This window comes from Prorops nasuta, unplaced genomic scaffold (assembly GCF_024137725.1).
Source record: "Prorops nasuta isolate Cenicafe-Biocafe unplaced genomic scaffold, Cenicafe_Pnas_1.2 PNAS00015, whole genome shotgun sequence".
NCBI lineage: Eukaryota > Metazoa > Arthropoda > Insecta > Hymenoptera > Bethylidae > Prorops > Prorops nasuta.
Genome location: NW_027116812.1, coordinates 764,260 through 789,912, shown reverse-complemented (window position 1 = coordinate 789,912; position 25,653 = coordinate 764,260). Strand labels below are relative to the sequence as shown.

The 25,653-nt window shown below is 40.5% G+C and overlaps 1 protein-coding gene across 1 annotated transcript in view; it reads left to right on the top strand.

Annotated features, from left to right (window-relative positions):
• The window catches only part of kek5 (kekkon 5), a 212,023-nt gene that overhangs the window by 118,691 nt on the left and 67,679 nt on the right, over positions 1 to 25,653 (top strand). Inside the window, exon 5 of the mRNA XM_066736709.1 lies at positions 23,708 to 23,811. The gene's annotated coding sequence lies outside the window, so the exon portion shown is untranslated. The remainder of the gene's footprint in view (positions 1 to 23,707; positions 23,812 to 25,653) is intronic.

Below are 25,653 nucleotides of genomic sequence, written 5' to 3'. Positions count from 1 at the left end.
GTTTCTCGCGAAACTCTCTCTTCGGAGCATCAATATAAACGTCATTAGCCAGTCATACGAGGTATAGTATGTACGTCGGTATTGCCCATCAAATTATTTACTCGTGATAATTGTGGTATGGATATTCTAGGAATTTCCAATAAATTCCAATAATCGATTATACACTGACGAAACAGATTACTTTATACGAGCTTCCTGTTATTTTCATCAGTTATATACCAAAGAAGGAAGGATCGTTGGAAGCCGAGCTTCTCTGATGTGCTTTAAAGGTGGAAGTAGGTATGAGCTTTGCTCGGTTGGTTTTTAAGTCTCGGCGTCAAGTTCGATGCTGCGTTACGTGCAAGGTAGTTTATCCAAAGACGCGACATTTAAATCTGGAGCGTCGTGTATATATATAAAGCGCGGCTAGTGGTCCCAAAGCCTTTGAGCACAAAGGTCCGATATACATCCTCTGCGGCGTGAATATTTTATACGGTAAGTCAGCTGACTAAGAATGTCCACAAATACACAAGAGCATCCTACATCCGTCTCTCTCGCTCTTGCCAAGTGTCCGTGAGTTATAATCCCGTGCTTTCGAAAAAAGAACAGACAATGGTTTCAATAATAACATTATGGATTTTTCTCTTACAGCGAATATTTTTTTTTCAACAAATATTCGGTATTTTCGTTACTCCAGGGTGGATTTAAAAAATAAATCTTCATAAGCTGTCACCGGTTTGAATTATCTTTAGCGATCGACGTGTTTCCCTCGGTAGAACAGCTGTATCACTCGCTGGAAAGCAGGTTATAAGAGAATGAAAATGTAACGGACATAAAAGTGGAGTGAGTGAATGTTGTAAAATTTAAAGGCGCGGCTTTCCACGACTTCGATTTAGCTGTGTCGACGTGGAAAAGGAAAATAAAGTATAAGCCAATCGTTTCGCGAGCTTACCCTCTACACCGTCCCCCTTTTTCCATCCTTTCTTTTATCTCCCTTTACCCTACAATCTTCTACCGATTTTCCCCCTCGCCTCGACGGTCCAGGCTGACTATCCGGGTTTACATATAGTTATTCGGTTCACTTGCCGAGATCAGGCTCCTTCAGCCCCTTCCCCCACCACCTCTTCTCTCTGGCTTCTTCCTCTACATCCATCCCCACTCCTCCTTCAAAATTCACTTCACCGACTAGTTTGAGAACCGATTCTTGACTCGGCTATCTCCGCTCTGAAATACTTAATCAAAGCTCGAGTTCAGGAATCTCATCAGCCAGAGGCTAAAGGTCAGCATTAACAATTCAATCAAATATTTCAAAATAGACATTCGGTATTCGGTCTCCTCTTCAAGTCCTCGTCGTACACTAATTTTGTTATTCCGTCGTATTTAATTATAATAACATTCCTGCTCTTCTCAACTTGGATACACGCTCCCGTAGTTTTGAGAAATTCTATTTAATAAGCAGTATATTATTATATGTAGCAGCGCACAAGCACAAAGAACTTGTATAAAGAAGATATCATTAGCCAAGTTATTTGCTTCAAGCTGGAGCGACACTATCGAAATGAGAATCGGTGAACGTACGCAAGGCGAAGGTGGCTTAAAGGGTCTGGATGTAACTTGTAACCTTTAATCAGCGGAAGGTTCGTGCAAGTTTTCGAAATAGAGTGAAATAAGTAGAATTTACTTTGAAACTGATGTATGAACTGTATAACTCTCCGGTAGATATATTAAATAATATCTATATATAATTATGGCGAAATATATAAGGTACACGTTATCTTTCAGCTCGAGCTCTCATATTCCGCCGGCAATAAACATCCAAAAAGCTGAGCGATCGATCTTTTAGAATTCGTCTTACCAACTTGAAAGAAGAATTCTCATCTTCGTAATCACGATATCTCAGACAAAGCTTTATTGTCAAGATATTTCCCTTCGATTTTCATAAGATGTTTAATGACTCCCTCGAAATTACAAACGTCTGCGAGAGACTCTCTTTTGTTCTCGAATATATATATATATATATATAAATAACCTAATTTATTTCAATAAATTTATTCTCTTCCTGAACCGTATACGCTGCATATATATACGAATGATAATAGAATTGCCTCTTCATTTTATTTCAAGCAAAATCTCACAATCAGTGAAAGCGTATTACAATCCACATAATAATGCAGTTTCAACCGCTGAATAATGATGATAGATTATTTATCACAAAATTTATCGAATGTTACATTAAATTATAGCGAATGCTAACAACTATTGCAAATCAAATTAAAACCACGACTTGACAAGCTATTAGCGGCTTCGCGGTGAAATTGTAAATCCCTGATTTGCCTGCGTAATTAATTAGTCCGTCGCGTCGGAAAGAATAACAAAAGACTAACATCAATAATAAATAAATATATATGTATATACGTATATGTACTGTCTGCCAACTGTAGTTTGATTTCATCAATTAATAATGCACGGTAGGATAAATATTGGTAAAATAACAATTAAAAAAAACAGAGTGAATTGATCAGATGTTACATTATACATTGACACAATATAGAAACTCGTGAAAAAGTTCAAATTGATTGGGCGTTTAGAGCCTTTCGAGTGAATGGTTAATCGTTTCTCGTAAGAAGATTCGGAGGCTTAAAAAGAGGCTTAACTTTCAGGATGGCTCATAATAAAGCGGCTTATTCACTTCGTGGCCGCCACTGGGGCTCACAATCGGGAAATTGCCAAAGTTACCAACCCCCGATGCAATGAGCTTAACCATCGAAAGATTGCCTGATCGTATTCGCTCATACCGCGAATATATATGTTAGCAAAACTTAATACAGTTCGCTACGATCACCGAAGACAATCGAGTGACGAATATCGATCTTCGAAGGCGAACGTCGAAGAACCATCACCTATACAGCATATGCCAAGTTGTTTGGTTCACCGTAAGAAAGTGATGTGAAAACTGTAAAATTACTATGGGAAATTTATTATCGATGATAATGGTACCTATATGCTACACATGAAAGGAATAGGAGGGGGGGGGGGGGGGAGGGGGAAGGAAAAGGACGGGTGGGTTGCGCTCATAGATCGTCTAAGATAGTAACACCGAGTGGTGTAATAACCAAGTTGCAACGGTTCACCATAAACTAGTTCTCGAGGTGGTCGTATTTCCGGGGCGGAACCGGCAAAACCCGCACTGGTGTGTGTTTGTGTATGTGTGTGCACCTCGGCGTATGCACGTGTGTGCAAACTTCCTATATGCGTTTTCATTAAATTCATCTGTTACAAGATTAACAATTTTTCATTTCGCCCTTAGTAGCCGCGGGATTCCTAAAAAATATGAAACTATCAGAGAAAAACAGAAATTTTCCGTTTTCCATCGATAAAAGGTATTTCATAAAATATGGAAGGAAGAGTCAATATATTTACAGTGCTGGTAATAACTCTGAAAGCCGTCACCTCTCATTGGCGATATCCTACGATCATTAATATCATTTCACTGGAGCGCCATAACGTTGTAATAAAAGTGGCATAATACTGTCGCTAGCATTATATCACTGAAATTGCATCGGCTTTCCATTTGCCTCTGTCGAAGTTTGATAGACTTCTACGTTGATACAGCTGCGTCCGCACCAATGAATTTCTACCTATTCTGGGGTAGGCTTGCTTTTTCAAGCTAGTGACTTCTTGTAAATAGCGAATAGTCAAGATTTTTTCAACCGGAATTCAAGCCAGATCATATTGCTCGGCCTCTGTGATACATATTGCACATTTTGTAAAATCATTTTTATTATTTTTCTGCCTTCGCTTTTGTCCGATATAACTTGTTTGATATTTAACGTATTTTTATGTAAACACAAAGCTCCAACAAAATCAAAGCAGTTCACGTAACTCTACTCTTGACGGATGGATATTTCTCATTTTTTTTTCACAGTATTCAAATGTTACCTATATATATACCGAAACCTATATACCTATACTCTAATAAAATTTACCAGTGCAGGAGAGCTTGCTTTCGCATACAATAAATACACATATATATATATATATATATATATATATAACGCACTGTGATTGCTTATTAGGTGTATAGCCACGTACGACAAGAGCTGTGATAGGTGATCGTGTTTTAATTAATGATGAAATAAATGTTTGCTGGTTAGGTAGCAGATTCGATTTTATGGTACTCTACGCTGTAGATTTGATCCTGACTGTCAAAAACTGTGTTGGAACTCTTCCTCGGGCGTGAAGAATTTGCGTATTTCAATTTTTGCTCGAGCGTGAAAATTCACCGCGAACTTTTATCTCGTTTGGTTTTATATTCTCCTCTTATATCTTGCTGGCGAATATAGACGATGTAATTTACAAAGAATATTTTCGATTTTTCCAGGGACGAATTTATCCCGTTCGTTTATGACTTTGCGCATATCGTGAACCATGTAAAAAGGTTTCGAAAAAAGACCACGACCAATTCGATTTTAATCTTTTATAATTGCCAGAAGAAAACGAGTTATCAATCGATCCTTTGTTTATTTCGCAATTTAAAATGCGAGCTACATTGAGCCAGATATTATACGAGCGTGTGCACGTGTATAATGATAAACACGAAATTTATAAATCTCCGATAAATAAAATTAAAAATGAGATGAAAATTTTGATATAGTAAATAAATGAAATTCGTGAAAAATCGTTAAATAACGAAAGCACTACACGTGCATCAAATATGTTAACGAAAGATTTCCTGTGTTTTTTAATGCTGAAATCGAAGCTTACAGATATGCCGATAATATACGTTTTAAAATTTTGTCACTCGAAATGGTCAGATATATATATATATATATACCGGCTTGAATGTGACAATGTCTCCGTAATTGACGAGAATTGGAACTCTATAAGCCATTCTCAGCGCGTATCGATGATATGCAATGGAGGAAAATCAGTCGACTATCGCAATGTGATTTTTAAATTAAGAAAAGTCAACGGAAATCAATCCTACCTATATATATAGAAAATTGTATTTTCTTTTAGATGGATTCGTTATAGTAACATATATAGAATTTCGCGTGTCGTAGCAGATGTACAGCTAGGAACCGAGGACTATACTCGGTGAATTAAAAATGGCGACTGTAGGAGTAACGCGTAACCCAGGCAGGAAGGTGCAAGGATATTTCATCCAGTTGTCCTGTCGGGCTATCCTCCGAGGAGCGAATCAGAGCGGATCCAGCTAGTATTGTCCGTTCAAATGTGAAAATCCCTCGATATATCCTATTTTTATCCGCCTTCGGGGCCCTTCGCAACTTCGCCAGTGTACCTCGTGAAATTGCATAAGGCGATTCTCTAAATCCCAACTTTATTGGATCGCTGACTTGTAATAATACCGGAAAATCACGTGTATTTCTCGATCAATAATCACTGTATTATTACAAGGATAGTTTAAATATTGAAAATGCAGTGCTTCGAATTTAGAAGGTTAATTTCCTGCGCAATGAATCGAATTAATAGCATTAATATTAAGAGCAGGTATAGTATATTGCTGGCTGCGGAATGGGGGTCAGCGAGTTTCTTTGAACCCTCAGACCGAGCCATTCTGCAATTAAGTAAGAAATCTTTAGACAGCTTTACAAATTGAATTGAATTTTTAATGTCTCGGCTGGTCTCGCGAGAATAGCAAGCCGCAACGAATAGAAATTGTTTTGCGAATGCAGGTAGAGTCTAGGCTCGCAAGTTGTGCTGGATAAAAATAAGAAACAGGCAGAGAAATCTAATTCGAGTATCAATTGTTTATTTCAACTAACGTAAGGACAAGCTTGAGAGTATATATATATATGTGGAGCGAATAGTAAATATATTATAGCTACATTATCGTGCATAATTCACTATGTTGCTCGTCACATTTTTCTTGTAAAAACTTAAAACATTTCAAAAGTTACATATAGCACCGCGAGGATATCGAATAATAGGAGCTGCGAAATGATTTGGTCGATCGGTGTTTGTCCTGAAAAGCATTTGCATTATGAGAAGTCAAATATAACGCGGTGCACAGGCCATGTATGATGTGTATGCAGTTGTACACGTCATAATACAGGTTGGAAAATGTACGTTTCCCAGCGAAGAAAGCGCTCCATTCAAGTTTCAAATATCGCCATCCCGTTGCCTTTGAATTTTCCATGAAATTCCATGCACATGAACCGAGCTAACCGCAATCGTGAACTTTATGCTGCAAAGCAAAATCAAAGCAGCACTTAATTTTCTAATCTCTCCCTTAGCTCGTCCTTAAATTTTCCATGAGGCTGCTCGTCAGTCTAGCCAAAACGATCATTTCGCGTAATTTCTCCATGTTTGTTATTAGCATACATATACACATTAATTCCCTCTAAATATATACAGTCGATAAAATATAATTGTATCTCGTTTAGCCTCGATTCGGAGCTTAATTCGTGCGCATGTAAAGTCAGCAAGCTGCGTCAAGTTTTCGGTGGGATAATAAGCGAGATTTTCCGCAGTTTCGTTCGCTACATGCTCGACTAAATGGCATTCCGGCAGGAAACTTGCTGGCCGTTCTTTGACTTGGAAAAACAAGACGCCAGTGGCTGCAACGATTCTAGCTATGAGTAAGGTAATTAAGGAAATCGTTAACTATGAAATCCGATTTATCTACGACGATTGGCTTCCAACTTACTCTCTGTGTTTCTAGAATTTCAATCAGCTCCCACTACTTCGCAGCCCTCGTTCAATGGGATTATAAGAAATTCTTCGGAACAAACTCGCCAAAACACACCAAGTCAGCAGGCTGCAGCAATAACTGCCAGTTCACTCTCAACTTATAATTCCTCAGCTTCTTCCAATCCCATTACCGACTATATTCGTATGAGGGAATCTCATTAGCCGTGCTCGATGGCGCGGAGCACTCGGTTGGATTCGATGCTCGTTTAGGGCCATGATTTAATGAAAAATTCTTTAATCACACGCCGGATCGCCGACTCGAATTTGCCAATAGCATGAAAAATAACCGTGACAACTCTTCTCTTATACGGATCGGCCAGTTATTCGTGCGAGCAACCGCCTCGTATATACGTCTCCTCGCTCCCCCTCCCACAATATACGGTGAGTCGCGCTTGGTGTAAAAGCTTCTATTTTTTTCATTGATGAGCTTTTGATGTTTTGTGCAAATAGCGAGTCGATGGCGCCTGTAGCGCGGTCTGCCGGAACCAGCTTTGAAAATACAAGAATGGTGCGCGGATGTACGAATACAGAGAAGCGTTAGTCCAGAACAAAACTTACGTATTGGATATATGGACGCATATATATATATACGTACGAGCAAGGGCGCGCGCGTCGGGACAATCAATATACCTATACACTTGCAAACCTCCTCGAAAATACAGCTCGAGAGAATATCCGTAATAATCCACATTTCGCTACCCGATACGTCATGCAACGCCAGAATCCCATTTGTCCCGCGAATATTTTCACTATTTGGCAAAAAATGATTTCCTTGCGGCTCGGAAGGCAGCACCGTGTGTGTGCCAGCAGTGAATAATTCAAATAGCCACTGCCGTCGCGTCGGAACGAAATATCCGAGCAAGTGCCGAAAGCTATGTTTCGATCGAAATATAACGGAAAAAAGGGGAAGAGGGAAAAAATTATTTACAACCAATGTCGATGACGTGTCAAACTTTCGGTGATAAAATCCGTCCTAACGACGTGTTGGCAACTGCCTAAACCTCAAGGTCTCTCGTGATCGTCGAGCTACACTCTCCCCTCATTTTTTCCCATCGATATCATTTGCAATAAGCATCCAACTTAGCGTGACAAACGAGCAGGATATATTACCGAAGGACATCCTCGGTTGATCCTTCTAAATCATCACTCGAATTTTTCTCCACTACTGGATTAATGATACGATCTGTAGGGGGAAGTGGCTGTTGGAACGGGATGATCGATTATTTATGTCGTTCGTCAAAGGGTTTTAGGATGATTTTGTTTGGTTACGGCGAATCGTAGGAGTAAATGGTGACCCAGGGTCACTTGGCGGGTCAAGGACCTGCTAACTGGATAGCTGTTTCCTTTGCTGCCTCAATTGTTCTCCCCTCCTCCCACCCTCGCCTCTCCTAGACAAAGTCACGTCTTCTGAAAAACTTCCACGTATTCCATGCTGCAACCTAAAAAGCTCGTTACCCTGCCACTCGTCAGCTCGACGATGCTACCCGCTTCTCGACAATTCAATCCCCACCTGTCTTACGAATCTCGAAAAAAGCTTTTCCTCAACGTACACTCCTCCCAATCTTTCTTGCTTTACGCGAGAATCTCTCACACTTTCTCCACAACCTAACCCCTCCAGCTACACGTTTCTCCAATCCTTACTTTCCTGGACTTTCGTCAAATATACGTGCTTTTAACAAGAAATATTTCTTAGGCGCGGAATGGCCCGTCAACGTATACAGATTTCTGCTGTTTCCGAGTGAACGATGCTGCATGAAATCTTACGGAAGTCCTGTGGAATAAATAGAGGGATTGACGGAGATAAACTCCTGTAATTCGCTAAATCAGGAGTCGTTTCCTTGATACGCCTTACTATGCAAGACTTATCGTTTCCTTATCATATTTTCGCGTCGTGAGTTAAAGAGGACATTTTTTCACGTCGTCTGCCGCTGGTGAATCCTCCATTGTTCATCGATGAAACAGGTTGGAAAATCAAGAAACATCCGGAGGAGATGCGAATAAATTTAATTGACTCGCCAAAAGATTCCTGATTTCTTTTTTGTTCTTTGATGACTTGCGTTGAAATGACAGAAGGATTTAATTCGTTTTGCGAAAACGGAAGAGACGCCGGACTTTTTTATTTTTTAGGCGTGAGAAGGGGAGAGAACGATGCTCGGACCAAGCAGGAGCCAACGGATCGTCTAGAAGTCGAAAACTCGTTTTCGTGCCTGGACGCGCGTACCAATTGCTTTATAAATTGGACGAGGAGAGAACTGGTGCTCTCGCGCACAGAGGGAAGTTTGCTGCGTGTCCCAGTACTGCCATCGCATTCAGATCCGCCGCCACCGCCGCGGATTTCAGCGAAAAGTCTCGCAGCGCTGAAAACTCTCAACCTCCGTTGCTAATAACGTTAGTAATTGGCTAAGTTGTTTTACAACTTGCCCCTTTTGCCGAGAGAACATTAAACGGGGAAAAACGATTCCACTTTCTTCATCTTTTCATCCTCTGCTTTTATCAACGAGCTTTATACCAACGCGTAATTTGTTAATTCTCTCTCCACTCACTCATTTAATACTCAATTATTTTATTCTCGTATATTTACTCCCGAGAATTGATTTTTCCAATCCTCATCTTGCACATTGTTCTCCGGAAAAGTAATAATAATTGATGACACGCGAGAGCGCCGAAGTCCGATCATTTCTCTGCAAAGGAGATCGTAATCCCTCGGTAATCTAGCGAGGCTTGAAACTCACGATTAAGCAGTAACCGAGCTGGTCACGAGAGGCCCTCGGAGAATGAAATCGAGCGAAATCCCGGCCGACTTCCTCGAGGTTTACACAGACCTGGGGATATATTAGATAAAATCAGTCTGTTGCATAGTGCTTGCCAGATAAATGTCTGGTTATACGAACCTAATATTTTATTAGCCAGATTTCGTTGAAGCAGTAAATCTTGGTAATGTTCTGGAAGTATTTAGTCGGAACGGTATAATCGTGCAGGCATGGAACGGTGGAGTGGAAGAAAGTTATAAGAAAAGGTGCAGGTGGAGGAGAGAGAGAGAGAGAGAGAGATCTGATAAGAGTCATTGGCAAGTGAGAAGAGTCTGTGGGAAGGGAAAATGGAGGCGATGCGGGGGTGGACGAATAACTCAGAATCGTCGAGTCGACTACTCGATATTCGCGTTGGAATCAAACCTGGCGTGGGCTGCTCTGCTCTGCTCCGTGCTGCTCCTTTATCGTTCGAGGCCCAATTCTCCATTTTATATATCCATCTCGAGAATTCAATGCCAGGGGATGCCTACACCACTTTCCCGTGCTCCTGCCAAATCGGAACAGTCGGTCCATTCAGCCGAGCGTGATTTTTCTTTCACGATGCCTCCGTCAAAATTATAATTCCCCGATAAACCAATCACAGGTATAACACCTCGACTCGGAAATATGTCAATTCACCCAAATTAGAACTCAACGATAAACAACTCGTTACTCGAACAATTACACCCATTTGCTAAACCACCAAAATCAATTTAATTATGCAAAATTTCGTGTGTACGCAGTACTAAGCTATATATATATATATATATATATATATAGATAAACATAAGAAGCTTATCAATGTAATGCTGAAAAAGCAAAGCCCGGAACGACGGTACTGAAGCAGTCAGGATGTTGTTATAACCATGAAGAAGACGGCGCCTGTATAGCAGGCGAGTCCCGAGGTACGTCTCGTACTTATTACGTCAACCGTGAGGCCCCTCTGGTGGTCCTCTGGCAAGTTGCTGCGTGCTTGACCCCTAAGGGAGATAGGTCAGCGAAGAAACCCCATGCAGAGAGATGAAATCTGCTGACGAGATCCCGAGGAGTATATATCGCTGGTGGAAGGAGTGATCCTCGAGTCGGTGTTATAAGAACTTGGCTTGTGGAGAAACGAGAACAAGCTTAACGATGGTCTTAAGGCTATGAAAAGCGCTTAAACTAAACGAGTGCGAGATTTATCAGTTGACAGGCTCGCGTGAGCATGGCCAAGGTGTATTACCTTACGGGCTGTATCCAAACCTGACCGTCCTCTCCGGAAAGTCGCTATAGCTGTAAGTGGATGTTGATTAAAAAGAATTAACTGCAATTTTTTTTTTTTGACCCCAAAGTATATACACGTATAGAGCGTCTGTATTTGTGACGAGAGCACGCGTGCGCGCGCGCGGATGCTCTTAACTTGAAAATCCAGCGCCGTCACAGAATTTATCGACGATAAAGTTAATGATAATTTAACGACACTCTTGCTCCACTTTTCATCGATATGCAGATTTTCTCCTCTCGTATGCCATTTCGATGTGACCTACATGCGGCTGGACCACAGCGGGGTTTGCATACATCCATAGGGTTCGATTTTATTATTCGACCAATCGAAATATTATCGTGGAAAAAATCATGGAGCAATGTGTGTATGCTATAGGAATACGGGGGAGCACGTACGCTGCATTATTAATAAACTGAACGTAACGCCGGCGTGACGAACTCACACGCAAAATGCAAATTAGTAATTTTTCATTCGACGGACGTGCGCGGATCAACCCGTGAATTAAAGAGGGATGATTGGATACCGAAAATTTTTTCAACTCTATGAAAATTTAACCCACTCTTCTTTCTTCGTCGCAATTTTTTTGCAATTGTCCGCGATTAGTCGATTGTTGAGTTGTCAATTTCTTTTTGCTTCATATATATATATATATATATATAGCACAATTGTTTCAATCGGTCGTTAAGACGGCGAGATTATTTTTCTTCGTGGAATCTGTATACTTTGACTGCCAAACTGACCTCGCCTGGTATTATTGGTTTTAGTTCAGCCGATCTCTGCTCGGCGGAACTAGTTTATTGCTTTCATTTCCGCTTTATAGATAAGAACGGCTATACAAAGATATGATCCGCTTTGTGAACGAAGTGTAAGCAGCTTCGTCTTAATGCACAGTTTTACACCGCGCTTTGCACTGCATTTAACCCGTGGACGACCGCTTTCATATCTCCCTCTTACTCGTTTCATTCCACTGAATCTCAAATCCGAATCTTTGAAAGTCTCAGCATAATTCGCAAATAAATCCGTAAACACTTTAAACTTGAAGCTGAGATGATTTTTTCAGAGATTTCTTTCCTTGCGAAAGTTCAGATATGATGCAGTAAAAGAAGCAAAATGAACAGCATTGGTACCAGTGGGATTTATGGTTCCTCCGCACCGGGATGATTCGATTGATCAATGCTGAAGATGCGCGTGCATTTCGGTGGAGGTTCGGAGAAATAAGGCTCTCGATCCTCTCGAAGGCTCTTGTCAAAGTTATAATTTGGTAGAAAAAAGTGTGCAGTGTAATCGGATCGTTGAAAGGGAATATATAGGTACCTGGTGGGTCGAGTGGCCGAATAAAGTAGCATCTATATATATAGCGAGGAAAGAAAACAAAAGCAGTCGATGCTGCAAAAGATCCAAGTAGCAGAAACAATCCTCCACTGTAATTGAATACCCCATTGAATTTCTTTTGCTCGTTTCGGTAACTACCAGTGCCCCCTCCCATTCTTCACTTACTTCGACTTCATCTCCAATTTATCTCCATTCCCCTTTTTTTCTCAGTCATCCGAACTTTGTCGCCTGACTGAAATAAACTACTAAACCAGAAACGGGGGCGAATTTTATCATTGTAGCCCGCTGACCTGTAAATTACAGAATGAAAAATTTTGTAATTCGGAGCTAGTTTGATGGTGGAAGTTTAAAATCCTCTTAAGAGACAGTTAGCATTTATTTGGAACGTAACTGTGTCTACGAAATGGGCTTGGAAGCTTGACAAATCGTTCGAGGGAAAACTCGTGTCGAGCTTTGTTTATGACACGAATACTTTGAAAAATTTGACAAATTTCCGCGTCTTTAAGATTAATATATATTGTAGGACGACTGGCGCGCGCGTTCTTTATGGTACTGCGGGGAAAATGAAAATGGAGGGAAAATTGCAATAAGCTTGGAGCAAGAAGCTGTTAAGGGAAGCAGCTTGGCAGAAAGCTTGATAGATAGATAGGAGATGGAATGGTGATTCGTATAGATATCCGCGAAAAGCTCGTGTCGAGTGACCTTGCAAGCCCTGCTTTTAAGGAGGCTAGAGTGGCGGGCGTGAAAGATTCTGGAGGGACGTGTGCTGGTAGCAGGGACATTAAAAAATGAGCACACTCCGGAAGGTTTTTCGAGTTGAGGAGGTTAGGGAAATGCGAGAGGATCGGCAAGGCGATATTCTTATAAGGGGTTGAAGGACGATATGGGAGCTAGGATACGGCTGACAGGACTAGGACGAATACAGCGAACCAGCGAGCTGGCGTGTCTACATTGAGCTTACGTGCGCTCGATAGGTCAGACGTGAATTAATGTTCCTCGTGACCCCTGGCTTGCCTAGATTTACCGCGATCCCCCAAGATCACATTCCTAAACGGTCCCCATCGCCAATTCCATGCCTCGCCTCGCCATTAATAACAGCCCGAGAAAATAATTATTCTCCTTCAATTACTCACACCTATATTCAATTACCCATCTGACCTCGTGAACTTGATTTATTAATACAAAACTACTTTTTCCCTCTATTTCTCGCTATTGTTATCACTACTAATGATATTTATCTCGAAGAGCTTCTTGCAGAGTGCGGTTGGTCGATAAAATTAAGCCATGTTGGTTTAACAACGGTAATGCCCGCGGGGGGTAATGTACCTAGAACATTCTTGAAGAATCTTCCCTCTACTCCCCAGGACCTACACCGTTTCATCCGATCGATCGAACCCAAGTACAGGACCCTAAACTACTGGAATAGTATAATTTTAGCCTCGGAACGCACAACCACCCTTGTACCCACAAGATCGCACATTTTCACCAGTATATTTCGGCGCAATATTTTTCCAACCTCGAAGCATATTGCAGTTTTCACCATGCAGAGACAAAGATATTAACCGATGAATTGCATTATTCATCTAGATTTTCTTCGGGAAGTAGATCGATGAGTGGTCGTTGGTTGGAGAGGGAGGGGGGGGGGGGAGATTATGGTTTTTCTGTCGGGATTATTGCTTCGGGAAAATGACAAATGCATTTGTCAATAATTGATGATTGTAGCAACACGAAACACGACACTGGATAATCTCATAGACTGAGTCCACATGTCGAAATAGCAGTCACGCGAATAGACACGTGTTAGTATTCGGTTGGGACCTTGACACACGTATACGATAGACGCCACTCCATCGGTGAACTTCTCGACAGATTTGTTATCCACTGGTCAACGTACCATTTCTCATTGTGTTTCCTAAACCCCGCAGTGTCTCCTTAGTCGCATCTACATCGATCGGGAGAATATCAAGAAAAATTATTCCGACATGTGCATAGAATTTTTTGTCCAGCAATTACATATAAATGCTCATTAAATTCTTCCGTGCGTCGCATTGCTTTAACAGCGCTTGTGTATTTTCCAGATCGGCTTTTACAATTTCTGCTTGAAAATTAACCGGCAAAAATATTCAATGCATTAATTTAAATATTTATTAGCGACAGCTAAAATATTCATAAAACATTTTTTAAAAGTCTGAACCCCATTCGCGATACGGATACAGTGGCTGAATAAATAATGGCATAACACGGAATTAATTTAAGCATTTGCTTGCAGAGCGGGAAAATAATAATACCTTAATTTCCGATTACAAAGTTTTGGTCTTTGCCGAGTGAGGTTGATGCAAGTTTAAGGGAAATCCTGATAGCAAAGGAGAAGCCCGCTTGTACGCGATTTACTCCCCTTAAAATCTCGCATTAGTCGAATCGTCGATTATCAAGGAAAACAGTTAAGAGTGTTATTTAAACGAGCGTCGGGATAGCAGGAGTTGCATAGCCAGCAATTTGAATATTAATTAAAACTCGACAGAAATTTCAACTCTTCCCACAGGTCGAGTCATAACGCCCGCGCTTTTAATTAATAGCCAATTAAGTCATTTACGAATTGATTTAAAGATCCAGCGGGGTCCCTGTAGGTAGCCCGGTCGTAGCATGGGATTTATATATATATCTTTAAAAATGAATTTTATTCATGATGAAAAGAGGAAAAGTAGGAGGAATTTTACTCGAATTTTACAGAAGGATTAAGCGAATTAGCTAACGCGTCGAAAGCTGACCGGAAGTTGAGTGGAATTAAGGAGAAACGTTAGTCGAGACGAAAGCACCTTAGAACCCTTAAGGGTGCAGAGGCACTTTAAAGGCTTTACCCCTTTCTGGATATAAGCAAAGGGAAAGTGGAATCAATAATAAATGCGAAGAGTGGAGAGCGCAAAATAAAATAATTCTCATCGGCAAAGTTAATTTTGCAAAGTGCGGATGGTAAAGGGAATTTATATATATATATATATATATATATATATGAGGAACGACGAAGGGTGTAAAAATTAGGGAGGAGGGAGGCTAGAGTTTATCGCAGTGATTAATAATAAAGAGTATATTATTATGTCGTATATAAACAGTAGGCTATAGCTGCGTGCGCCGGTAGTTAGGTGCCATGTGCCTGGTGAGCTCTTTTGCATGCGAGTTTTATTTTTCTTCCCTCTTATACGATTGACGCTGACTCTTATACGATGCTCCTGTCGTACGTGCGCTACGCAGCTTGCAAGAAATTTATTTATTTATTTTTTTCCTTTTTTTATTCGTAATAAAGGTTAAACGCAGAGACACGAGTGCTCTCTCCCAGAAATTGATTACTCCGAGAAGAGCGGTGAAAAAACATGTTAGCTTGTACATCCTTCCCTCGTTTCACTGGCAGATTTATTTCGTCCCCGAGAATAATAGACAACCTCGCCACCATTAACTTCACCTTCGGACATTTCTTTCCGCTGCAACGTTATTTCCGTGTAAAATATTTATCTCATGCCCATACCGGATTACTTCGTTAACCCAGCAACTCTCGAGAATTAACCTACCACCTAATTGCGTTATTTTTCAGTCCGAAGATTGGCCAACAAGAGAGAAAGAGAGAGAGAGAGAGAGAGAGAGATTGAAAATTCGAGCTTTGGTATAGCCTGCAAATATTAAAACGTCGAATAGGAGAAAGAGACATATGCAGAAGAGATATTACATCGACGAGTACGGAGCATCTGGTATAATTTGTACGAGCGAGTAGCTGAAAAGAAACGAAAGCACGGAAAATACAGGACTCTCGCGCTCGTTCCAACTCGATAAGAAAATTAATAAAGCGGTGAAAGTATCAGTAACATATTTATCCGATTTCTAAGAATCACGTTTCGCGGAGCAAAGTTCGCCGGTGAAACTTCTCAGCGGAGTTTCCTTAATGCATTAGCGACGATAAAAAAGAATAACACTGCAGGGAGAGGCGAGTCTTGGACGTTAAAGAAATTAAGTAAGGCCGTGGTCGGCGCACAAAAGCTTTAAGCTTTACTGCGGAAGCTATTGTCTCTGAAAGCTCGGGAACAAGTTCGGCGAAACCGCTAATAGACTTTATGGCTAAATAAATTAATAATACTCTCCTTGGTCGCTAAGTAATATCGAGAATTACCGAGCAAATGCTCTTGGCCCAAGAAAAATAAGATGACTCCGTATAACTAATACTGCAGGACTACGTTAAAAGCCAACGGCTTTTTCAACTATGTCTCTGCCGCAGCTTTCCTTTTACGCCATAAAGCCCAGTGATCTAGAGACAGCTGCTCTTTAGCTCGAAGAAGAAGACCCTCGCTACCGCTCGCGTATATATTAGAATTCGGGATTACAGCAGCGTATATATGCTGTTTCTTCCGCAGGCATCGACAAGTTGCTTTTTCTCCGGGTCGGATATAATATCCGGATAAAGATGGATGAAAGTAAAACAGGGTAGGTAGGAGGGGGGATGAAATGGTGGCGTTATCCTTTCAGCTCTTTAGTCACGAGAATGATCCAGACTTTTCCAATCGGAGCCCCTCCATATTATCTTCCATCGCATATCTCGATCCGTTTTATTCGCTGGAGGATAAATGATTCCGTGTACCATAAAGGAATTCCTAGGTAGAAAAAGGCCAATGCATCCACAAGTGCATTCCAGTATCGATTTCGTCTGGTTTCCAATACTATCGATAATGGTGCTATCGAATTCCTCTCTCTATTCTCACATGTGCGTGTGCCAATACGCAACAGCTCGATATTGCCTGCAATAGCTACTGAGATATATGTATAACGCCATAACGCTAAGATTGAACCGCTCGTGCTCGCTCGCTAACCGACCAAATGATTCTAGCAAACCATAACTGAATGGCTGAAATAAAAAGTACGTGACTCGAAAGATTTGACTAGGATAAGAGGAAAACAGTGACTCTCTCTCTCTCCATATATATATATATATATATATACTACTAGAGTATAGATGCTCTCTGCTGCATTTTTGCTATAAAGGATACGAGATACCAGGCATCGAGGAAGGAACTGCAAAATAATCCTTAGTGGCGATCAATGAGGATCCAAAGTCTTCGAGGAACTCTACGATAAGATTCGTCCTATTGTTATTAACGAAACGTTTAAGAAATCATATGCAAAGTTTTGGGTGATTTTGTCTGTCCGGATTTTGGGCATGCACGTAGATGCGTCTGCAAATTGAATTTGCTGGGCTGACGTGTGCGATTACGCGCACGTGGCCAAACCACGATACAAAGGCAGTCCGGGCAATAACGATATGTTGTCGTAGCTCAGTGTATCCTGCCAGGCAGCCTGCACTACGTGCTATAACGCCACCGCCGCCGCGCGATGTACCAACCATCCAGGCCGCCCAGTATTTCCGCGTTTACGTGCGATAGTGCACCGCACGGAGAAGGAAGTGCATGTGCAGCTGGCACGAAACGGATCCGATCGGAATGGAGATGCTCCACGGATCTCCTGACATCCCCTTTCCTGCCAGACGTCCAAATTCCGCAATACCTGTTATACACCCCCCATCCCACCACCATCCACCGCTTTTCTATATCGAATGCTACCGTCATTCGTGCTCCTCGCTGCATTTCCATGTAATTAATGCGTATACCTTTTCACTTCAAACCTGTCCTTCGTTGAACAAAGCTAGCAAATATCCTTCGTAAATCCATATGAAAGAGCAAATATGCTTTTAAATAGCTTCGGAATTATTTAGGTATTCAAAGAATATATAATTCCACCTGTCGAAATTCTAAAGATTTCGTAACAAAAAAGAGTGACTATATGTATGTATGTATACTAATATAGAATTTGTGTGTAAATATATTATGTATGAAGTATGGATATGACGGAACGATGCAGTAAATTAAATTTGTCTTGAACTAATAATAATTTTAATCTGACGTCTGAATATTGAATATTTCATGCATCCGGTGTATTATCGATCGGATTAAAACTTCGAGTCCCTCTATGTAACATACATAATGCTTTGCTATAATTTTTAGCAATACTATAATTGAAACAGGCATTATTTCGTGCTCACAGCGGACCCCCGAGTGAAATATTCAATAAGCGTATGGTACATTAGAGTTTAATGTTGCACGTTAACTTAGACAATATCGCAACTATTTGTTTTGACAAAAGACTCGAAACTTAATATTCCGCATATATAGCTCTCCGATGGAATGGTAAAGTTGAGACAACGGCCCAAAACTTTATAGATATTATCACAGCAAAATTTCCAAGAAAATTATCCCGGTGCGAGAAATTTTCGTACCCCACTTTGTTTCTTAGCCTAGCGAAAGCTTCGAACGCGTGTCTTCTATAATTAATTATTAGACGGTGCTCTCATGAATTTTCTTAAAGTCCCTGCGGCCATAGACAGAGTGTATATTATTTCGAATTTTTCCGGAAGGAATTGCTTTCTAAAACTTGTGTAAACACGGATCGACGCTTATGTTGTAAGCGTAACCATAATTTCCACCACCCCCCCACCCCCTCCTATTTTCACTCCACTTTGTGCTTTTTTAAACAATTTCAATCGTGTATGAATTTGCATAATGGTGTACAAGCCTTATTCTACTATATATATATATATATATATATACACGTATTCAACGCGTTTCATTTCTTTCCCGTATACGAGCTAGCTCCTTCGTTTCTTCCTCGAGTTTTTTAAGGAATAAAATTCACCCGAGAATTCTCACTTGCTTAACCGCACTGAAGTTTTTAAGGTTCGCGCGAGTCGAATCAGTATTGGTGAGGGAATTCCAACAAAATATTTCCCAGCATATGCATATTTCCGTTTCATCTGGAATCTGCATGAGCAATACCTAAATGAAATATTTGCACGTGATATTAGGCGGAGGAATTCGCAAAAAAACATCGTTTCTTCGGAGGCACTCACCTTCTTTGATCTCTCGGCTGGCTTGCATGTTTGATACGCGCGTCCTTCAATGTTTCAGTGTTCGCCAGATTACAGGGTCCCCAGTCTCTAGAATTAGAGGAGCTTGCCACTGCTTTGGGCTGGATCTGGACGGGAGGATAATTAAATTTTATTACCACCCCCTTCCCCCCTCACGCTCTCTTCATCCATCTATACCGCGATTAAAAATTACACCTTCCAGAGATTTCGTTGATTTTACCGAAAATTCCTGGATTCGGACCATTGTAAGAGCTTAAAGTTCTGTCAAAATGGTAGAAGTTTCAAGAGCCTAATGGATAAAAGGGAGGAGTGGAGAGAAGGAATAATTCATAAATGAAGATGATGAGACAGGCCTTACTTCGAGAGATAACTGTCTATATAGAGGTGATATCGGTAGTGCAAATCCAGCACTCAAATTTTCAAGACAAAAGGATTTTACTGACAGCTTTACTCGCAAGTTTTCATATCTAGAAGGTCATAATCATTGTTAAGGACTCGGCTGTGAAGGCCTTCTCTTAGCTGTAAATTTAAAATTTTCCCGCGAGTATATCTTTCTTCCTAAGCTTGGCGCAGTTTTCTCATTTTACTAGGTACCGTTGTTTAACGCTTACGAGACCCCGTAGGTACCTGGCAATAAATTAATTTGTTTACTATTCTAAAACATTTGATTTACGATACCTCCAACCAGAAAGCTCACGCGATATTAATCGAAGCTTTTCCTTAAACTTTACTGACCAATCCAGAAGCTTCTTTAATTAGTTTGAAAATCTCTTGCCTCGTATATATCATTTCGCGTTTTTATAATACATATAGCAACACAACAACGTAAAAATGAATAATAAATTAGCATATATATACAGGGTGTCCCACGAACGATGGCCATGCCAATACCACCGGATAGGGGACAAAAATCTAAGTAAAAAAGTCCTAAAAACTTTTTTGCTAGCACCTTTAGTTAAAAAGTTATTTGATATTAAAGATTATCGATTATAGTAGTCCTTCTTTAAGAGGAAGATTGTTTTGGTCGCATTAAAAGCCAAAAATGCTAAGATTCTGTGAATTAAAATACTAAGAAAAATACAAAGCCAAACATCGACTTGAGCCTATTGAAGTGGTTGAAGGCCGCTCGGCAGTGTCGAGTGCTAGCGCCATAAAAACAATCGAAACATAAACACTTTTGAGAAAAACTATAAGCTAAGATTGAAACTTTTGCAACTTTCGTTTAACAAATTAATTATTTATATTTTTGAATTGTGTGTATTTTTAGAATGAAAATGAGTCCAAACGCAACATAATTATGTCAATTCTAGAGCTAATTAATAGTTTTAGTTGTTTAATAGTATCCTTAAAAATAGCCGTAATGTCATGTTTGGACTCATTTTCATCGTAAAAATACGCACAATTCAAAAATTTAAATAATTCATTTGTTAAACGAAAGTTGCAAAAGTTTCAATCTTAACTTATAGCTTTTCTCCAAAGTGTTTATGTTTGGATTGTTTTTATGGCGCTCGCACTCGACACTGCCGATCGGCCTTCAACCACTTCAATAGGCTCAAGTGGATGTTTGGCTTTGTATTTTTCTTAGTATTTTAATTCACAGAATCTTAGCATTTTTGGCCTTATAGCGCGACCAAAACAATCTTCCTCTTTAAGAAAAGCTACTGTAATCGAGAATCTTTAATTTCAAAGAACTTTTTAACTAAGGGTGTTAGCAAAAAAGTTTTTAGAACTTTGTTACTTAGATTTTTGTCCCCTATCCAATGGCATTGGCATGGCCATCGTTCGTGGGACAAGCTGTAAAAACGCGACAATTTAAGATATATTATATTTTTTTTACAATTTCCACACACGAATACTGGATTATTATGAGGGGAATTTCGGGGAATTTTGAGAGGGATGAGAAAATATGTGGAGCGTGATATTTGTTCAGTTGTCGTGAAATATTTTGATATACGAGCAAAATCTTATTTGCCAGGCTAATCGATTATTTCTTTTCTTTTACATCGAGGAAAAGCGTGGCTGCATTTCTAGATTTTAATTGGCGGTGAAAAGCGGGAGATTTGGCGGTTATACGTGAACTGGAGCTGACATTATAACACAGCTGGAATTATTCATGTCACGTAGACCGCGTTTTATACGCCATTGGCGCTCGTCTACTGCGGAATCGGCTAAAAAAATATACTAGAAGGGGTTCTCTCTCTCTTGCACTCACTCACACATACACTCGCACACACAAACACACGGACACACATAGAATCTCATTCTTCGCCATCGAGCCCTCTCAAATTTTTCCCGAAACGTGCTCTTTTCCCTCTTCATTGCTAATAATTCATTTAGCATTCAAATTTGAAATTGATGATCCACGTCACGCAGGGACGCGCACTAAGCAAGGTGAGAATCAGCGTTTGGTCAGGTTTAACGTATGCTATCGATCTCAAAAGTGCCGTGAATACTAATCTTTTTCCATTTCCGATTCAAGAAAGGTGAGCTGCACCGACCGAACCACAAATCCCTTACGTATACGATAATTAATTCCACATAAAAAATGTATAATTGGCGCGTCATGTTTCACAACGTGGCGTGTAAATGTGTGTGTGTGTGCACGGAGAGAAAAAATGCAACGAAAAAAAAAAAGAGAAAAGGGATAAAATGAAATGATTTGGTGATACATGCGCTTCCTGAAATCGTGTTAAAATACACGGCGCCGTTTGATTGATGAATCTGGTAGTAGAAATGGCCCGATATTGCACGTTGGAAAGTTTTCTTGTCTTTTTTTTCGCCATTCCTTTTTTATCGAAGTTGTTTTTATTAAAACTGTTCCGGCTGATGAGAGGTGGCTCCCTCGGGGTGGAAGCAGTGTAGGCAGGGGGGAGGGAGGAGGGGGGGGGGTGGGTGGTGGTTGAGATCGAAGGTATTTCGTATCGGCTGGGGTAAAAGGCAGCGACCGCCGTGTTGCCGACAGTGACGAATTTCACCGTGGAATATTAATCCTCGCGTGTTATCGGAGCGGTTTGCACTGGTTAGAAGGTTAAGGGTGGGAGACGACAGGACCTCGTTACTTTTGAAATATCGACTCGTGGAACCATATCGGGACTTTTCTTCCGTAATCAGGAAAAAACGGACAGGGCCACGTGTATCCTGCCAAGCATTAACGCTATATACCTCCCGTGAAAGCTTGCCTTGTCCCGCATGAATAATAGTCCCCCCGATACTCGATAATACACTCTTTTTCCACCGCAAATTCTTAATGTCTTGTAACCAGTATTTAATTGCGTTAGCAGGTAATTTGTGGAAAACCGAGGGAACGAGTCATCTCGAAATAATTAGTATTACGTGTTTACAGTCGTGTGAGAAAAATCCATTGACGAAGACCTCATCCTTTCTCATCGTGACGTACCTGCGCGAAACACGGTGCACGTGCACTCTTATCTGATTTTCTTCTTGATGACGATCAGCCGATCGATCACTCGACACGGCAAGATTGGTCGAATCTCGAGACGAAATAGAAAATTACAACCATGATACTTCGCACCCTGTATTAGCTATATATATATATATATATACAATCAGCAGACGACGCAGTAGTATAATAAATTTGGAAATGCAGGCGCAATAACTTCTTTACTAAGCGAATTCCATCGCGATCAAAGTTTTTTCATATTTCTCCCGCAGTCTAGCTAGCTCCTCCCTGGCTTTGCCTTCCGCCTCGATCAAACGCGACGCTGGCTCTCGGCGAGTCTAACGAAATTCTCATTCCATTTAAGAACGCGCCATTTCGTTTCGTTTAATAACTTTTATTGTCGCCGTTTCCGTTCTTGTAATCTTCTTTCTCTCATTGCTGCTTCGAAACTCAACTGGAATTCAAGTTTATCCCTCTCCCTTTGCCCCGCCCCCCCCCCTCCCCCCTCCTCTCCTAGCCTCGGATGCTCGCGTCTCACCTCACCCATCCTCGCTCTTCTTCCCATTTCCTCAACGAACCTTGTCCCGCACCTACTGATACTTACTTTTCACCGTTGCTTCTCGCTCTTTTAGCAATTCAGAGAGAAAGTGAGCGAGGCTGGATATATCGTAAAAATCCATGTTTCGGCATGGCATCGCTTCCAGCTAACTCACGAATTGTTTTTATCGCAAAAACGAAACTCCCTAGCAAGTCATAAAATTGAGTGATTTTGCTCCCCTCGCTACCATCTTTTTTACACAGCTTCTGCTTCCTCGCGATAATCGAACCTTCGAGCTTTCCTTTAAAGTCTCTCAGAGTTCATTTGGTCGTTTCACTTTGGCCCATTCGATGAAATAACTAAAGAGCAAAGAGCAGAGCTTTATCTCCATCGAACGTTGCAGGGGAAGGATATTTTCCCCGTTACAGCTTTATTACCGCGACAGGCCTCGTGTTTTGATGTTTTATGAGCCACGATAACTTCCGATATTAAGCTCCATTACCGCCAGTCATCCAAGTTTCCTCAAACTTGACGTCTCGACCGAATAAGATTTAACCAGAGTTTAATATAATTATCATATCACATGTATAGCGTGGTATTAAGATTATCGATGTATCCGAAAGAAACTTTCACGACCAAACTTATATACTCGGCTTCAATAATTTCTAAATCTCCAGCGGAATATAAAAAACGCTTTTATCCTTGTTTTGAAATAAGGTCCAACTTTTTCCAGCTGGCCTGGCTGTTAAAGTTCCAGTCGGAGATTCAAGCATCGGGACGAGGCCGAGCTGCGAAATTGCATCGATGATTGACACGAGAGGAAACTGATGCTGAAATGTAAGTCATTATGCCAAAGCTCCATCTCTTTACATTTTATACTAGCGCAATATTTTTTTTATACATATACAAAAATTTTATACGAAAGTCTGCTACTCTCTTGTGAAACGCATGATAATTTCAAAACGTTTTTTAATATCTCCAACGATATATATCAGAGTACATAAAGTATATTAGGCAAACTGACAATTGCATCGAAAATTTGCCGCTGCTAAAACGATTCGATCAAACAGCCCATATTCGCCAAGCATTGCTTGGTCAACGATCAATAGAAATTTTATTAAATTCTCGTTAAATATGCCCACTATTTTTCGGATCAAATGACACGAATTGACAGATCATTTCTCATTGCCAGCTCTTTTTTCATTAAATTTCTATAACGAATCGCAGTGCAGCAACTCTATTATTATTCTCGAATCGAAAGAAACAGAGGTCCGAGTGAATTTTTCTTCTAGATTTATCGTTCTTAAAGAGCTCGAACGAACGTGGATGGAAAACAATTCAGGCCGGAGTACTCTCATGAATGTACAATTATTCGCTAAATGATACATAAAGCTAAATTATTCAGTAAACGTATATGTATATGCATAAAGCTACGAATTAGCCCGTTTACCGTCTTAGATTGCGGAAACTAATTTATGTATGTGTACTAGCCATAAATCCTTGAGGTAGCCTTCGGCCAAAATGCATAATATAGATCCCAAATTTTATCCAACAAAATTACCCAATAGCGGAAACTCCAGTTTAACTTGCCAAGCCGGAATCTGTCGTGGCCATATTTGCTTACGCAACTTGCTGCTGGAACAAAGTTACACCGTGTACGAGACCAGAGGAAAAACTTTTCAAATTGTTCGTAATTATTGCTCGCTGACGCGTACAAGTTTGGATTATTATTACTCCTCTCTTCCCTTCGTCATTCTACCGAAATTATTAGCTTCGACTTGATATTAAACCGAGAGAGCTGTGAAATATATTCCGTATGGGCTTCTAATGAATAATTTTCAGCGCGTTAACTCGAAAGAGTCCTGTAAACAGTCGGTGGGCCAGCACAGGTTTGCCTAGGGAAAATTCTCAGACTACCAGTGACAAACCACTATAGTTCGATGTCTTCCGCCAATTATGCTGATAGCAGATCAAGCCGGCATCCGACGGGTTAATAGGGTTGCACGCACAGGATTTACCGAGCGGATTCCTCCTCCTCTTCCTCCTCCGCCTCTTCCACTACGCGTATCTGTCAAGTGCCACTGGTGCGTTATAGCGTCGTTTATTCCTCCGTAATTATTATTTTAACCGCGGTCATTAGCATAAGGGCGTCTTTTCGTCATGCCAAATGGACCAATTCGTCACAGCTTGAATTGTTATAAATCACAATTTTAATTGTTTTTTCATTTTACCGAGAAACGTGGAGCCTTCCAGCATTCCTTGTATAATTTTCGCGTGTTAGTTTGTGAAAGTAGAGAGTCCTTTACTCACGAATACTCAGAAGTATCGTCTGATGACATTTTTCGAATCAAATGAAGAATTCGGTGGAAGAACAAGATGTTGATTGACTTGCTTTTCAAAGAATAATGTAATCCATGTTTTGAGAACACTATATACAGCTTTAATCCTTATTAATTATGGATTTTCTATATTTCTTGTCTCCTGGAAATATTTTAAAAGTTAAACTTGTAGTATCACATATATGTATATTAGGGTGGTCGTTAAAAAAAATTTTTTTGACGGATCCCCAAAAACCACTAGTATTTGATGAGAAACTACAGTGGTTGAAACCTGTGGCTTGACAAATGATAGAAACACGTGCCTCAATGCGATCAAATATAATTTTCGAAGAATTTTACA